This window comes from Olea europaea, chromosome 13 (assembly GCF_002742605.1).
Source record: "Olea europaea var. sylvestris chromosome 13, O_europaea_v1, whole genome shotgun sequence".
Classification (NCBI taxonomy): domain Eukaryota; kingdom Viridiplantae; phylum Streptophyta; class Magnoliopsida; order Lamiales; family Oleaceae; genus Olea; species Olea europaea.
In genome coordinates this window covers 20,460,039-20,477,880 of record NC_036249.1, presented here as the reverse complement: position 1 = coordinate 20,477,880, position 17,842 = coordinate 20,460,039, and the positions used below count along the sequence as shown (strand labels likewise).

The 17,842-nt window shown below is 31.8% G+C and overlaps 1 long non-coding RNA gene across 2 annotated transcripts; it reads right to left on the bottom strand.

The window, feature by feature from the left end:
• Positions 1-5,018: 5,018 nt before the first annotated feature.
• Positions 5,019-7,749, bottom strand: LOC111407824. 2 transcript variants are annotated; one of them, XR_002705207.1, is made up of 5 exons: positions 7,390-7,749; positions 6,161-6,250; positions 5,846-5,894; positions 5,587-5,689; positions 5,019-5,457 (listed from the first exon to the last, which is right to left on the bottom strand). It is a non-coding gene; the product is annotated as an uncharacterized LOC111407824 (long non-coding RNA). The 2 variants fall into 2 exon arrangements; XR_002705208.1 differs by lacking the exon at positions 5,846-5,894.
• Between the last annotated feature and the right edge of the window lie 10,093 nt (positions 7,750-17,842).

Here is a 17,842-nt window from a genome sequence, read left to right as displayed (position 1 = left end):
TTTGGATAATTTTATAGTCTTTCTCCAAGATAGTAAAGATGGTATGGTATTGGGGGAAGAAAATTTCATTAATCAACTTTCATCATACAAGGCAAAGGAATAATTCTCAAGAGTAGATTGATGCCATAAATAAAGAGGTAAGTTCATGAGTAACAATGACGTTTGAGAATTCATCTCATTACCTGAAGGTGCGAAACCTATTGGTTATAAATGGATATTTAAAATCAAGAGAGATTTGAATGGTAATGAGAAAGGATATAAGGTTCATCTTGATGCGAATAAGTTTACTCAAAAAGAAGGCATTGACTTTAAATAGACTTTCTCTCCGATTTCTACGAAAGAATCTTCTAGGTCTATTATGGCACTTGTGACACATTTTGATCTTGAGTTACATCTGATAGTTTACAAATTAAAGAAATCAATCTATGGGCTTAAGCAAATTTCCTATCAATAGTATCACAAATTTCATTAAATTATTATCTGGGTTGGTTTTTAGATAAATACAGTTTGTGATTGTATATATCACAAGTTCAGTAGCATTAAGCATATTTTTCAAGTATTGTATGTCGATTACATACTATTTGCCTACAATGATATATGTTTATTGCATGAAATTAAGAGATTTCTATTATGAATATTTGAAATGAGATCTTGATGATGCCTCTTTTGTGTCAGGGATATAAATACGTCAAGATTGTTCTCAGATTATATGTGGATTATTACAAAAAGAGCTATATTAATAAAGTTCTTAAAGGATTTTGGATGCATGTCCGTAAACTAGGTGATACCCCTATTACTAAGGGAAACAAGTTTAGTCTCAATTAATACCCCAGTGATAAACTAAAAAAAGGAAACTACGGAAAATTCCATGTACTTCAACAACTGAGAGTTTAATGTATTCTATTGTTTGCATACGTCTAGATATAATATTCATTATTTGAATGCTAGGTAGATATTTAGACAACTATGGGGTAGAATTTGGAAAATAACCAATTAGATTATTCAGTATTTATAGAGAATTAAGGATTACGTGATCATATTCAAGATAATTAGACCAATTGGAGATCATTGGATATTCTGATTCTGATCATGAAATATGTCTGTGAAATTTTGTCACTAGGTTACACATTTTGGATGGATTTGAAAGACCGCTTTAGTTATTTCATGACAATAATAGTCTTATATTCTAACACGAACTTAATAATGTCAAAATTTATAGATATCAAGTTTCTAGTTAATAAGAAAATAATTCATAGTGTTCAATTTTTATAGAATAATTAAGACAAACTCTATAATTGTGGATCCCCTTACTAAGGGGATATCACCCAAGGTCTTTCATGAGTATATTGCTCACACGGGGTTGCATCTTTTGATAATATGTCAATTTAGTAGGAGTTTTTATTCGGATGTTGTCTGTTTTAGACATATAATTATATCCATAGATATTCGATTTATTTCAAAAATAAAGCGTTCAATTTAGTTCCACTCCGATTAAAATTTATGGTTGATCTCATTAAAGACTAAGGTATGACCAATTGAAAATAGACAAGTTTGGATCACATTGCATGTAATTTCCATACTACATATCCACAACTGATTTATGTCATTTGATTGTATTGATATATATGACCATTGAGAGTTTAGTTATGATATTTATAACGAAGATCGCTTTGATTTTATATTGACGTAATTGATGGACGGGATTGTTCGGAAATGCTTTTGGTTATGATGACAAAATTTTGAAGTAATAAGGTTATATACATTTATCAAGTAACATATGTGACCCGAATGGGAGATTGTTGGGAAAATTTTAATTTGTCATGTGGGTTTGCATATATAATTAATTGTGTATAAGGCTATCTTGAAGTTAAGTCCAAAATTAAAGTGATCCAATAAAGAATTAAATTGTTGGGCTAGGGCATCTAAATAAAAGTGTGGGCCGGATTATGTCTGTAGATACCAGATTTCTTTAGAATTGTATTTTATGATGGGCGAAATACATATGAAAAATTATATTTAGCATTATGATCCCCAATTTATATGTAACTTCTCATTCTTTGTGTTATTCCTTCAACACAAGAATACAAGAGAAAATATATTGAAAGGGAAAATCTAAAACCTACAATCAAGAATCAAGAAGAATAAATTAAAGATTCAAGATTATGGTTCAAGAAACAGAATCAAGAACAAAAATTAAATAATCAAAAGAGACCAAACTCAAGATTAAAAGTAAAGAAGTCAAATATGAAGTATTGCAGTGGATTTTCAATATTTAAGATCCGGAATCTAGATCCATTAATAAAAAATCATTCCCAAAGAATTAAAGTGTGCTTTGCATTATTAATTTTTTTGGCGATTTGACATGGAGGTCTTAGCAATAAAGAAATTTAGGTTTTCAAGTTCTAAAGCTTCTAGTTTTATAAAGTTTAAAGTATTATAAAATTTTCAATATAAACTTCTTAATTCATCCCCCAAATGTTAAAAAAATTGTTCAATTATATTGACAATCAGAAAACCACATTATAAAAATGTCACCCATTTAAGATAAAGGTCCAAATTACTCATTTATCGTCAACATTCTTTACGTTTATGTTTCAGTGTATTGTGTTGGTCAATTTTATATATGCTACACTATCAAAATAATTAGATGAAAAAAATTTAAACTTCGACCATAAGCCAAGTTATATCAGGGAAAATTTCACGTTGTTATGATACAAAATGGCATTCCATAGATAGAAATAAAACTTAATTTGTTTTCAATTAAATTAATTGGATGTATTAGGCGAGCAACAAAGTTAAACCATTTATCAACATTTCAACTAATACTTATTAAAAGATTGGGATTTAGGTTCACTAGCATTAATGAGACACACTGTCTTGATTATGTAATATAGAAATAATGCTCATAATTTAAAATTTGAGCAGTAATTTTGCAAATTTTAGATTGCCAGAAAAATAGGGAATTCAATCCCTATTTTGGCCAGTAATGATCAATGGCCTATTTTCAATAAAGAGAACAAATAACATATAGGAATTAATTGAATTAAAAAAATATCATGGTTCTTCGCTAAATGTTTATTTGAATTCTCATTTCACATCATTATTGATTCAGTAATGATCTAATTGGACAAGCCAAACAATAAAATTGAAAGAGTTATTGAACTTCTTATTCAATACAATATTTATCAAAATGGTCATTAGAGTTTAGTACATTGTACCAATTAAGAAACAATATTAAAAACTTTATAATTTTCTAATTTATTTAGTGGAGAATAAATTACTAGTAATAGCAAATTTATTCATTCATATAAAATAATATTAACTTTTCTTGAGTCTATAAACAATATTTTTCAGGAATATTGATAAAAATAAACTATTGCTTCTTTAAAAGCAATTTTAATTAAAATTGCAGTTCTCCAAGATCAATATAATGTTTATATTGAAATGTCTAATTCGTAATTTTTAAAAAATAACAACATATTACTCTTCAAGAATATTAATAAACATAAAATTGTGCTTCTTTTATAGCAACACAATATTTTTCTAAAATATTGATTTGTATTAATTGAGTCAAATAATTATAATTAAGCAATATTCTTCTTGAATATTTAAATATCTTAATCATATTTCATTCTAGTAGATGCTTCTTCTAGAGAAATAGGTTAATATTGATTATTCTTCTAGTAGATGCTTCTTCTAGAGCAATAGGTTAATATTCTTTTGAAAATTATAATTATAATATCATGCTCTTTAGTAGTAATAACATTTTATTATTTATGGAGTAACAAATTATGTAAAAATTTTCTCTTCAAGAATAAAATATGTGTGTGTGTGTGTGTGGTCTTACATGATTTTGCTTTTCGAGATCAAGTAAATCTAACTAGATTATTAATCAAAAATTATAATGTGCTACTTCAAAAGCATGTTTTATTTTACTATTGTTTCTTCAAGAACAATAAATCAGTATTTTTCTTAAATATTGAAAATTATAATTCATGCTATTTAGAAGTGAGTAGATTACTTCTAAAATATTAATTATAATATTGTGTTACTTCATGAGCAACAACAATTAAGAATAAATTTAATAATTAATGTTTTATTACAAAAAAAAATAAAAAACAATGATGAAACATTAAAATCATACATCACAATGATAATATTAGTTACTTTATAAACACACATGAAATATTTGCTTGAATTTATTAACACGAATCGAATTGAAAAGGTATATATATATTAACATAAAATTTGCATTTTTCCCATTAACGTGAATTGATTGTTTATGTGCGTGGCGTTATAAAATATATTTTTATATTAGACTAAATAATAATAAAGAAATTAGTATCATAGAGGGTATAATTATCATTCACTAGTAATCATATTAATTACAGCATACAAACATAATTACACAAAGTTTTGAAAACCAGCCTAGTCATTGACCCAAAAAACTTGAAGGGTCAAGGGTAAATAGTCGAACCGAGGTTAAACCGTGATTGCCGAAATTAACGTAATAAATAGATTTATTATTTATATATCGTATTAAAATTTTTATTAGTTAAGATAGCATTTTGAATCCCATTATTTACCATTTATAACTCATGAAATTTTTCATTCGGTGAAAAAATTTTATGGGCCCAAACAATTTTATAGTCCATATACAGTGGTGCAAAGGCTAGGAGTGAAGTCATCTCACGTCTTGCTGACAGTCACAGTGTAGGGGTTCGATTCCTGAGACATGAAATTGGACTCCTTGTAGGCATAATGTACAAACAGCCCTTGTTCCCACTACAACAAAATGGACATTTTACGGAATGCATTGCGTGCCGTAAAAGCCTATTTACGGCGCGCAGCCACATCCCGTATAAGGCAATGCCATAAATAGGTCGTAAATGCACGCCGTTAGGAACTATTTACGGTGTGGAAATGCATGCCGTAAAAGTATTCACTATTTACGGCGTGCATGTGTACGCCGTAAATAACAGTACGACTATTTATGGCGTGCACTTGCACTTCGTAAATGCAAGAATATCGACTTTATACGGCATGCGCATGCACGCCGTAAATGTCAAATTTATTTTTTTTTTTTTAAAAAAATATGTTCATTTAGTTGTTTCCTCCAGTTATTCCATCATTCTGGTCTTACAATGGCATCAAATTCACACTACGAATATATAACTCGTGAATAATCCCCCCAAGCTCTTCCCAAGAAAGTTCTTCCTTCTACCTCAAGCATGTATGAGCTGCTACTGCATATCCATCCTCTAGAACATGGAGAGCACACTACTACTCAATTCATCATTATTAAAGTCAACTCGAAACTATCTGCAGGATTAGTCCATGCTCCAATACACTCAAGTTTAGCAGCACAACCATTTTCAATCAATGAAGGCATTTTAGAACTCAAACCACTTAACTCTGCAATTTATTTGGAAATTCTTATTTCAATAGCTGAAGCACCTACAGAGAAAAAAAATTTATATATACAACTATTAGTTTCCAAGCATGAAGCCATACTATCAGATTAATTATCTCAACGCTCATTCTCATAAGAGGAAAAAAAAAAAAAAAACAAGTGAAGAAGCTTACTGGATTTTTCTTTCACAATGTCCGTCAAATATGGTAGCAATCTTCTTTAGTTAAAAGAGCTCAGTGTCTTGAAAACCTTCCTTTCGGCACATGAATTCAGAACCTATAAGAGTTCAACAAAAGTTTTCAACTTAAGACATTTAGGGTCAAAATATTTGAGCAAAAAGTATAATGTTAGTTTGATGCAAATCAAACTACAGAGATTACATCTTATTCTATTATTTTATACAATTTAAACGGACAAAGGCTATTTCATTACCGTTTTGCTTTTGCAAAATGGATCCGTTTGTTGAAATCGTCGCCTTATCCTTCATCAAATTGAAGCCATTTTATGAAATTGCTAGAGATGCTCGATAACTCCAAATGAAACAAACTTTATTATTTGCTTAAGTTGAATGAATTCGTGCATTCATAAATTCAAGGTATATTGAGCTAACCAGAAGTATATTAGCAAAATGCTCAAGAAGACACTAGTGGACAATTCTAAAAAAGAGGTATACAAGCAATGAAATTATATCTATATAAAGAGCTGATAGCATCATACACCAAAGAAAACTACAATGTTTATGCTTACATATTGGTGGTAGCATATGATAAAGTAGAACCAGCAAGAGAAAACAAGTAAATGTTTTCTTCCTCTCTCTCCATGGCAAAATAACTGCAACTGCAGTAAGAAAGTATAATGTCACACTCAGAAGAGATAAGTAATGTATTAAGCCATTGCCCTTTTCTTTAACCTGAGACATAGTGGGGGCAGGGGAGAATGAATTTTGATTGTCAGACAAGTTATTACAAATGTGTGGCTAACAAACACATTCTACTTGTGTTTTCCTTGATATGGATATAACATTTTGATGCACGAGGTGTGTATATAGGTCATAAACAAGAAATTTATCTAACCAGTCATCAAGGACAATAGTCATGAGCAGTACCTTATTCTGTTATTCATCTGTATTCATATTTGAAAATGGACAAGTTAGCTTTAAATAAGTCTTGGTGTCTACAGGAAGTCCTTGTAGCTATGTACTATTGATTCAGCTCATCACTGCTGTATTGCTTAAATAACGGTATAGCTTAACCTCTTTCAATATTAACTTTCATTTTTGAAATGGAATACAAGTATTTTACTCTATCTTAACAAAACTCCATAATCATCTTTAGAAATTGACAACAAATGTAAAAAAGGAAGCGGTTAGCTAATCAAGTTTTAGTCCTTTAATTTGGATATGTAGGTCCTTGTAAATATCATGCGGTTTTCCAGAATTGTGTTTTCGAGGAAAATCTTCAACATTTAATTCCTTATTGATTTTCCAAATACAATCAGCTATGCTGAATTTGTTAACTAAATCAACAAAATATATTCAACATATTGGCCCAAAACAGTGGTGATTGTAAATAAACATTATTTTTGTGTACAATTGCATTTTCCTAAAAATTCGTACACAAAACAAAATATATGTAAATTTCAGTAAAATATATTCAACATATTGGCACAAAACAGTGATGATTGTAAATAAACATATATTGAATCTATATAAACCAAACATTTAAACACCACTGTTTAAATTATTTTCAGCAAATTTGTACGTTTTTATAGGTCACTTCTGGAAACTCAACAATAGTATATAAAAGAACCAGTTCAGATAATTAGTTGGCTTGGTGTATTAAAATTTGGGGATTGGCCTGAGTAAAAGAATCCATAATGCTATGACTTTCCATAAGCACAAAAATCCCAAATTCAGCATAATTAATTGAGAAGACAGTCTGTAAAATCAAGACTAATGACTTACAGTTTGTACTAACCTTATCACTCCGTTTATGGGTTGACTGCGATGGCAAGCGGGAGACGGATGACAATGATGGGAGGCAAAAGGCGGCGGCAGTTCTCGCAAAATCTAGCTCGACTGAATGGTCGCAGGCTCGCAACAAGGGCTAAATTGAGAGGAGGAGGGAGAAGGGATGACGGGTTGAATCGTGTAACTTGTAAGTATTATAGGTCTAATAGCCGGCGGGAAGAATCTAGGGATTTCGAATTTGAAGGCAAAAGGTTTCCTCTCAAGTGGTGTTTGGTTTAATTTTAATGGGATTTTTCTCTCCAATATTGATCTTATAAAGGGCAAAAACCGCTCCAGGAGACGGCGAGCACATAAAAGTGCGTCGTCTGTAAATGGTTGAATTCATTGGTTTTTAACGGCGTACATTTACTGCACGCCATAATTAATTTATTTTTACGGCATGTCGTACATGCACGCAATAAATGCATGCCATAAAAGGCTACTAACTTTTGCACATAAGAACTAACATTGTCCTTGGTACCTGCAAGAAAAATCAGTCAGTATCAATATGGAGAATAGACAAACATGATCTAAATTTATTAATAGTTAAAATTTTCGTCCCCATATCAGATGGGTTTTCATCAGTGTGAATTTTCTCAAGATTCACATCACTAGAAGATATCTTCTCTCTTATGAAGTGATACTTCACCTTAATGTATTTAGACCTCTCATGATACACTGTGTTCTTACTCAATAGTAAAGCACTCTGGCTATCAGTAAGAATTGTTGGGGTCTCTTGCAGAAAATTTAATTCAATTAAGATTCCTTTTAGCCACAAACACTCTTTTACAGATTCAGTGATGGCTATATATTCTGCCTCAGTACTAGATAGAGTGACTATTGGTTGTAACTGAGATTTCCAAGTAATACAGTTTCCCCTCAATGTAAAAAAGAAAGCTGAAGTAGATTTTCTCTGATCTTTGTCACCAGCAAAATCAGATCTACATATCCAACCAGAGTTAAGTTCTCAGATCTCTTTTCAAAAGTCAAACCAATGGTTAATGTTCCAAAAATATATCTTAGTAACCATTTTAAACCTGTCCAATGGGGTTTAATAGGATTTGACATAAATCTACTTAGAAAACTAATAGCATGGGCTAAATCAAGTCTTGCTGTAACCATTGAAAACATCACAGACCCTATTGCATTAGCGTATGGAATGTTTCTCATCTCTCTCATTTCAATTTCAGTTTTTGGTGATTGAGCAATGCAGAGGTTCATGTGGGCAGCTAGAGATACACTTACAGACTTGGCATCTCTCATACCGAACTTGGTTATAACTTTATTCAGATAGGATTCTTGAGATATTGTCAGTTTATTGCTCAGCCTATCTCTTTTTATGACCATCCCTAGGATTTTCTTGGTGTTGCCTAAGTCTTTCATGTCAAATTTAGATTTCAAGAGGTTCTCAAGTCTTTCAATTTCAGGCATACTGGAACTTGCTAGAAGCATATCGTCTACATAGAGAAGAAGGTACACTTCACTTCCAACCTTAGCCTTATTAAAATATAAACAGTGATCATACTCACTCCTCTTGAATCCAGTTTTTAGCACATATGTGTCAAACCTTATATACCATTGCCTCGGGCTTTGTTTAAGATCGTACAAGGATTTTTGTAACTTACACACAAAATCATGTTTATCTTTCACCTCAAAACCTTGAGGCTAACACATATAAATGTCCTCTTCTAACTCACCATGTAAGAATGCAGTCTTGACATCTAATTGTTCAAGTTCCTAGTTGAATTGAACAACTAGTGCAAGAATCATTCTTATGGTTTTATATTTTATGACAGGTGAAAATATTTTATTATAATCCACTCCTTCTTTTTGAGTAAAGCCCTTGGCGACTAGCATAGCTTTATATCTAACCGATTTAGATGAGTTATTCCCTTCCTTTAACTTGTAAATCCACTTACACTGAATGATTCTCTGATTATTAGGCCTTTTTACCAACTTCCAAGTTTTATTTTCAGTTAGGGACTACATTTCTTCTCTCATTGCAACCTTCCAATTAGCAGCATTACGGCAATTCGTAGCCTCCTCAAAGTTAGTGGGTTCTGAATTTTCTAATGCTTCACCCGAAGTTAAGGCAAACTCAGTCAGGTTATTAATGTGATATCTGGGATTAGGTTTCACTTGCCTTCTTTCCCTATCCCTAAAAAGTTGATAATCTTGATTAATGAGTATAGTGTTAGGATTATTAGGAGTGGTTTCTATCTCAAGTTCATTTTATATGTTGGGGGAACTAACTTCACCTTCATCTGACTCCTCAACTCTCTCTGAAGCTTCCTGTACATTAGGTTTATTATCCTCAGGTGATGGGTTAATGAACCTGGTTAACCTGACTTCATTAGTAGGAATGTTTCCTTTATTTGGATTAGTTTGTTTTTCATTCTTATTCTTCAGACATGGCATTTCAGATTCATTAAACACAACATTTCTACTGTTGATAATATTTATGCCTTTGCTATCCAACACCCACAGTCTATAGCCCTTTACCCCTTTAGGATGTCCTAGTAAAATATATTTAGTTGCCCTAGGATCCAATTTTCCTTTTGTTTGGTGTGCATATGCTGCACATCTAAACACTCTAATGTTGGACAAATCAGGTGGTTTTCCAGTCCACAATTCTTGGGGTGTTTTAAAATCAACGAAGTTGCTAGCGGACCTATTTATTAAATATGCAGCAGTACAAACAGCTTCAGCCCAGAACCCTTTTGCAAGTCTTGAGCTGATTAGAAGACATCTAACCTTATTCATAAGAGTCCTGTTCATTCTTTCAACAACCCTATTTTGTTGGAGTGTGTTTCTAACAGTCCTACGTCTGACTATCCCTTTTTGCTTACAAAAGTTCTCAAATTCAGAATTACAGAACTCTAATCCATTGTCAGTCCTTAATGTTCTCAATTTCCTGTTCAGTTGATTTTCTGTCATTTTAAGCCAGGTTCTGAATTTCTGGAAAGTTTCAGATTTAGCCTTTAAAGGGTAAACCCAAACTTTCTTGGAATAGTCATCAATTATAGACAGGAAATATCTATTCCCGCCAAAAGTGCGATGACTTTCAGGTCCCCATATGTCAGAGTATACATAATCTAAAGGTCTATTTGTGGTGTGAGACCCTACATTGAAACTCACCTTATGTGACTTGCCTAATACACAAGTCTCACAAAATTGTAGAGGTTCTATTATATCCTTCCCAAGTAATTTTTGGTTACTTAGATATTTCAAGCCCTTGTTACCAATATGACTCATTCTATTATGCGAAAGTTCAGACTTACTTTCAGTCACAGCTAAAGAACTATTATCTTGGTTAGTCACAGTTTCTCCATCAAGATAATAGAGTCCATTCCTTTTGGGTCTCTTCAACACAAGAAGTGATCCCTTCATCACCTTTAGTGTATTATCAGACTTAAATGTATACCCTTCATCTTCAAGGACCCCTAATGAGATAAGGTTTCTCTTTAAGTTTGGGACATGCCTAACATTTTTAATTTATCTCACAATGCCATCATGCATTTTAATAGTTATGTCACCAATTCCATGTGCAATTTGTGAGTTGTTATCTCCCATGTACACTTTCCTAGGTTCAATTGGTTTTTAGTTATAAAACCAAGATCTGTTAGGGCTTATGTGAAATGTGCATCCAGAGTCCAAGATCCAATCCTTATCACCATCATCGTTAGACACAATCATTACAAGAAGACTATCTAAGTCATGAGCGACAGCTGCATTATTCAAGTCAACAGTACTTTGATCCTTTTGTTTCTTCTTGAATTCAAAACAATCTCTTTTATAGTGTTTAAGTTTTCCACATTGATAGCACTTTTTATTACTTTTATCCCTAGATTTGGATCTACCTCTGGATTTAGATCTGAATTTTCTATTCTGGATATGGTATTCTTTCTTTTCAGATCTCCCTCTCACAAACATGCTTTCCTCTTTTGGGTGAGTTTTAGATTCTTTCTTGACCTCTAATTCTCTAGCTCTCAAAGCATTTGTTACTATAGACTGAGTTAAGTCATCCCTTGAGTGTTTTATAGCATTCCTTATATCTCTATAAGATTTAGGTAATGAGTTAAGTAATATAACTGTAACGTCTTCATCATCAAATTTTTTGTCATTGTGTGCTAGACTCTTTACCAGAATACTAAAATCACTCAAGTTTGCTTCAAGGTTTTTTCCAGTGTCCATCTTGAAACTAAATAATTTTTCTAACAAATAGATTTTATTAGGCAGTGTCTTGCTCAAGAACAATGCATCAAGTGCAGTCCACAAGGCTCTAGGCGTTTTAGATTCCTCAACTTGTCTCATAATATTGTCAGATAAATGCAAGATAATTGAACTGTAAGCAATGTCATTCATTTCTTCAATTTCATTAGGTTTAGCCTTTAATTCATCAGAGAATGTTGCAGGATCATCCAGGGCCTTAGCGACCCTTTGTTGGACTAATATAGCCCTCATTTTCTGCTTCCATATCGAGTAATCCCCCTTTCCATCGAATTGAGACAACTCGACCTTCGAACCCATTATAGGTTCTGTAAAAGAGTGATGATTACTAGTGGATATAAGTGATTCTTAAATGTTAATCACTTAAGTGCAAAAAATGTTTTGAAAGAATTTCAACAATTAAAAGGTAAACTGATTTAAGAATGACAAAGTAGTATTCACAAGAGTATGTTAAACTATCATGGTACAGTCAACCAATACCCAATCTCAAGATCGCATCATACAGTATATTGAGATTACTAACTTAAAACATGCTTCAAGATCAACTTATATAGATATCATATACAAGACCAAAATTGTTCTCAAAATTTATTAACTAGTATTATTCAATTTCAAGAACACCAAGAGCATGCTTTTCAGTTTATGAGTAAAGTCAGTTAGAACGGTCTCACCCACTGCATGGTTGACATTTTAAATTAGACATACTCAAATTCGCCTTTCAAGACTAGAAATCCAGTTTCTCCAGTTATAGCTTTCAGCCACTGCACAAAAAAAAAACAGTCAGTAACAATTCCAAGAAAAAATATTCAGTAACAAAAATATCATTAAATGTGGATTAAAAAAAATCCTCTTAGAGTAGGCTGTGGCTCGGTATTCCAGAAACCCGTGGCTCTGATACCAGATTTGTTAAGGATTTCGACGTTCTTTTTGTGTACTCGTGTGAAAGTGGCCAATCATTCAACGAAAATAGTAAAGAACATCAAAATCTTGGTCACCCAGTTCGACCAAAATGCCTAATTTGGGGGGCTCAGAGGCAAGCCCATTCACTATGTGCAATGTAACCCTCCAAGAGACTGTAACAAGTTCGGAACCATACTCAAACATCGATTTTGTTCATCAATCCAAAGGATCTCACAAAATCAACCCTTAATCACCAAAACAACAAGAGACTAAACTGTCGAACCAAACCCCCACACACAAAGGCCAAAACAGCCAGCCAAAGTTACTGTAGCGTAAAGAGTTTCACAGGATCCTTCTAATATTACAATGATCTCATGAAAAACATAAGAATCAAAACCAAGAAAAGAAGATGAAGTAATCTCTCAAAGGGAACAGAGAGAGTGAAACTCAAGAAGTCTGAAAGTCCTCAAAATCGTGTGTGCCAAAATCAATGGACTGACCCCTCATAAACCACCACTTAAAAATCAAATTTCATTTTAGCCATTGATCTGTAATGGACGGCCAGGATAAAAGCTAAAGAAGTACAACTCGAGTGAAGTTCCATGGGTCAATTGGGGGTTGCCACTTGGGCCATCCACATCCAAAAGACCATTTTGCCCTTAATGAAAGTGTTAATGGATTTGAGAAATCCCTGATCTGCTGGAGCACATCCCGCGATTTACCTCCCTCACAAAACTTTAGGGGCGGGGCAGTAGGGACCCTCAAGATTGGGGTTCCACCTTTTAAATATACACTGCAGAGGCAAAAGTTCAACATCATATTCTGCCATCTCTCCATCTTCTCTCCCAGTCTGCTTTTCTCCTACAAATATAAGTATTTATATGTAACAACATAAATATTATTTTAGATTTGTATATAAAACATAATATATTTTAGATTTGTATATAAAAAGGTAAAATATATGTATTTGTATAAGATTGTTTTGGATTTTAATATTTGATGTTTGATTAAAAATTTGTGCAAAAAATTCAAAAAGGATATTGGAGCTCTAGTTCAGAAGCAGTAATGAAGGAAACTTCTTCTTTTTCTTCATTTAAAACTTTTTTTGTACGAAATATCAGTGAACCATTAAAAATCGCGATTGGCTCACCGATTTTTATGTTGAACCCAACGGTTTTCGAATTTTGCACCAATTTCTTAACATTCAGTTTTTGCACTATAATCGAACTGGACTTTCTCGAATTTTCAGGTTGAACAGTTGATCTGGTCCAATTTTGAAAACATTGAATTTATATATGTCAAATATTGATAAATAAAATGGATAATTATTATTTACTTATAAATAAACTTACGAGGCTAAGCCAAACACGAAGCACTCAAAAGAATGGTGAATAAGTTTCTTCGATAATCTTAAAATCGGGCTGGGGTTCTTGCTATTTTTGGAATAATGCCATTTATCATCATGACGATGGAACATCAGTGATGTGGCAGCTCATTATTCCTCACATTTCGTTCTCTTTTGAGACCATAACTCCTCCCTTCTCTATCATAAAATTGCACGGTTCAATCTCATTATTCCACGTAGACTGTCACATCACCGATATTTTATCGTCATAATGATAAATAACATTATTCCTTTTTTTTTGTTATCAATTGAACCGGCGAATATAATCAATTTCTAAACACTTTGAAATTTAACAATCTTTATATTATTATTGGAATATTCAATTCTTCGAAATTATTAAATTGAATGTTTCCAAGTACAACACTATATATGTAACTACAAATAAATTCATCACTAATACAAGATGCATTTTCCAGTATTACTTTAACCAATCGTCTTTCTCGCATAGAGAGTTTTGAACAGTCAACAGAATTAACTTTTAAATTTTGTTTCTTTACGAAGAAATATAACGATGATGTCAAGCGCTCTCGAAGGCCAACTTAGCATCATCTTGGAAAATTCTTTAGCGTCTCCATATGGACCACTTAATCTGTCTACATTTTAACTAAAGTGTGAAAGGCCAACACACGCAATGTCTCGTACTAAAAGAAATAAACATGTGCAAAAAATTAATTTCCCATTTAAGATTGAGAGACTATAGACAAAACAGCATTAATAGATATTTTCTCGGTGACAAAATACAAATTGCTCTTCAATTCCCTTTCCAAGGACCTAAATTTGAGCCAAATTCTTCATATTAAAAGCATATTCTCCATGTGGAATCCCAATATACTTAGATTGTTTTACTATAAAAAATTCTTTCGAATTATGGTTGGCAGCATCTGAATATTTTCTTTGAAGATGTAGGCGAAGTTGGAATACTATAATTCAAAAAACTTCGTAAGGTTGTAATAACTCATTTGGCACTCGATGTTGACTTATCACATTCTGATGTTGAAGAAGGTCACTTATTCAAGAATTCCAAAAAGTAAATTCTTTTACATCCCTGATTACTAATTTAATTTCAAATCACTTTCATTAAAAGAATTTCCCCCTTAATCAATCAATTACAATCAAATAATGATAATTTCTTTATATTTGTATTTTCACACTTTTCAATACTATCACATTCAATTATGTAAATGGATTTTGAAGCCTTGAGCGTGTGCATGTCTAATTGTTTCACAAATAATAAATTTATTTTATATTTTTTATCTTCCATACGAATTTATATTTTTCATAAAAAAGATGGCCACTTGAACTAATTAGTACCAATGAAAATTCCTCTATCAATTTAATAAGCACTACAACGGGTTCTTAGGCCACCAAATTTTACACCAAATTAAAATTCATCTCCAATCATTACACCAAAAATTACACAAAATGAACACTATTTAACCATTTTCTTCCTTCTTTTTATTCTTTATAATTTATTTACTTGAAATATTATTTATTTAATTATTTCATAAATACATAAATTACTAAATAAATAATTACGTTAAATTACGGAAAAGATTAAATTCATTAATAAATATAAAAAATATAGAACAATTTATAAAAATACTACAACAACGAAAATATGAAATCAATTTATCAGAAAATAGTATAATGCATTTCGAATTTGAATAGACGATATTACGAAGTTGTTAAATTTTTACAATTTGATTCTCAGAATTCATATGTTTATCCCACAAATGATCGATTAATGCATTTCGAAGTGCATCTCTTTGTTTGGAAATTATTTTAACGATTTTGGAGGATCCGAAAGTGATCTTCCAGATTATTGAATTATGCACTTTTTTATTTATCCTTTTTTTTAAAATAAAATTAGATTATCGTATGTATATCGCTATTTAATATATTTCGTGTTAACTTTAATAAATAATCGTGTTTGATGTATTTTAAATTTTTTCATCTTTTAATTAATTTATTAATTATTATGTCTTACATTTAAAATTTATTTTAAATACAAATAATAATAATAATAATAATTTATTGTATTTAAAAATATATAGCACAAATGACATAAATACCCGTAACAAATTTATTTGAAAAATGTTAAATAAGGACAAAAGAGACATTTTACACTTTGCACCATTTTGGTGGGTGCAAAGTTTGATGTTGCATTGGAGCAACTTTGCACCAAAAAATGGTGCAATAGTGCAATTATTGGAGATGCCCTTAGTACCAGTCCACACTACTACATAGACTCGAGTGCTTAATATCAATTTAGGTGGTGCTAGAATTGACACAAAGTATTTGTAGCGTTACGTACTCTTCAAAAATTTAATCTTTCAGGAAATACAATAACATCTAGACCGTGTTCAATTTTGTTAAAAATTAATTTTTAGTAGATTTTTAGTAAAAATCAATAAATATGTAATTGAAAATTTGATTTAAAAAAAAATGTGAGTATCATTAGATGTATTAATTTTTTTTTTATCAATTTTCTAAAGTTAAACCAAAAGCGCCTATTAAATCACTTCGACCCCACCTTACTCAATTATTGATCCAACTCCTAATAGAAAAATGCCACATATGCATTCCATTTACCTAACAACATTACATTAATAATTAGGATAAAGTATTGATCTAATTATACAATCATATTGATTAAGATAGTACAAGCTTACGGATCAGATCCACATCATCACATCGCCTTCTAACAATTTTTAAATATTTATACAAATTATTTAATAAAAAACACACACTCACGTAGTACGCCGATCGGCGAAATCGGAGGCGAGCCTTGATGCAATGGCAGAGTGATACATATCATGCGACGACGTATTAGTTGTCATCCTCCGGAGCTGCTTTGCCTTTTCCTCCGTGAAAGATCCCGGACTGAACCGAGACCTCGCCTCTACCGGATCCGGGTTGCTCTTCTTATAGTCAGACTGTAAATAGTCCGGCTCCGACGAAACTCTGAACAGCGGAGCCCACCAGTGGGACGATGAAGTTTTTTTAGCTTCAGGTTTCCGGTCATCGGCGCTGAAACTAGCTCTAACGATTGTCAGTGGCCGAAATGGTAACAAACCGGACGCCATTTCAGAGGTAAACGAGTAAACTTCTGAATTTGGGAGTTTCTAATTTACAATTTATGATGATTTGATTTGATTTTGACTCTTTATCTTTGGGTTAGGGAGTTAAATGAATTCATGGAAAAGGGGGTAATAAAGAGGTTGCAGGGAAAGATGGTAACTTGGTGATAGAAGTCATCAGTTGAGTGCGTGGGCCGTGGGAATTGGGACTTATAAAGACAGAGTTAGTCACTCAACTATTAGAGTTGTTTCATTTTAGTCCTGATTTGTTTACTTGTAAGTTAATAATTGAATTTGTTGACCTTCAAAATTTGATTAACCTAGCTTCCAATGAATCCGTTGTTACCTTTTCATCTATGCATAAATAAAAACCTTTAGGAGACAAAAGCCTTCATTTTTAATTTAGGTTCGACGATCGTTTACATTTCGTCCAGTAAGGACAGTAATGTGGTTGGCAGTTCCCCATCCTATTTAATGATATAATTATATTTTTAATTTTTATTACTTTTCTTGTTTTCTTGAGTAATTTGAGAATTGACAGATAATGTTGGATTAAAGTGTTTTTAAACAAACAAGAATTAATTAGAACAGTTTGGTTCGCCAACCCTATCTGATATCATCCAACTGATATCATCCAAATCATTCTAAAAGAATAAATTAACAATGTAATGTTATTTCTTCTATAAATAGAAAGAATAAATTCAAAACTAATCAAACTCCTTCAGTTAAAAGTTTTGGTCAAACTCTTCATTCAATGTTTTCAAAAGATGAAACTAAATCTTTATGGGAAGAATTTTATGATTATT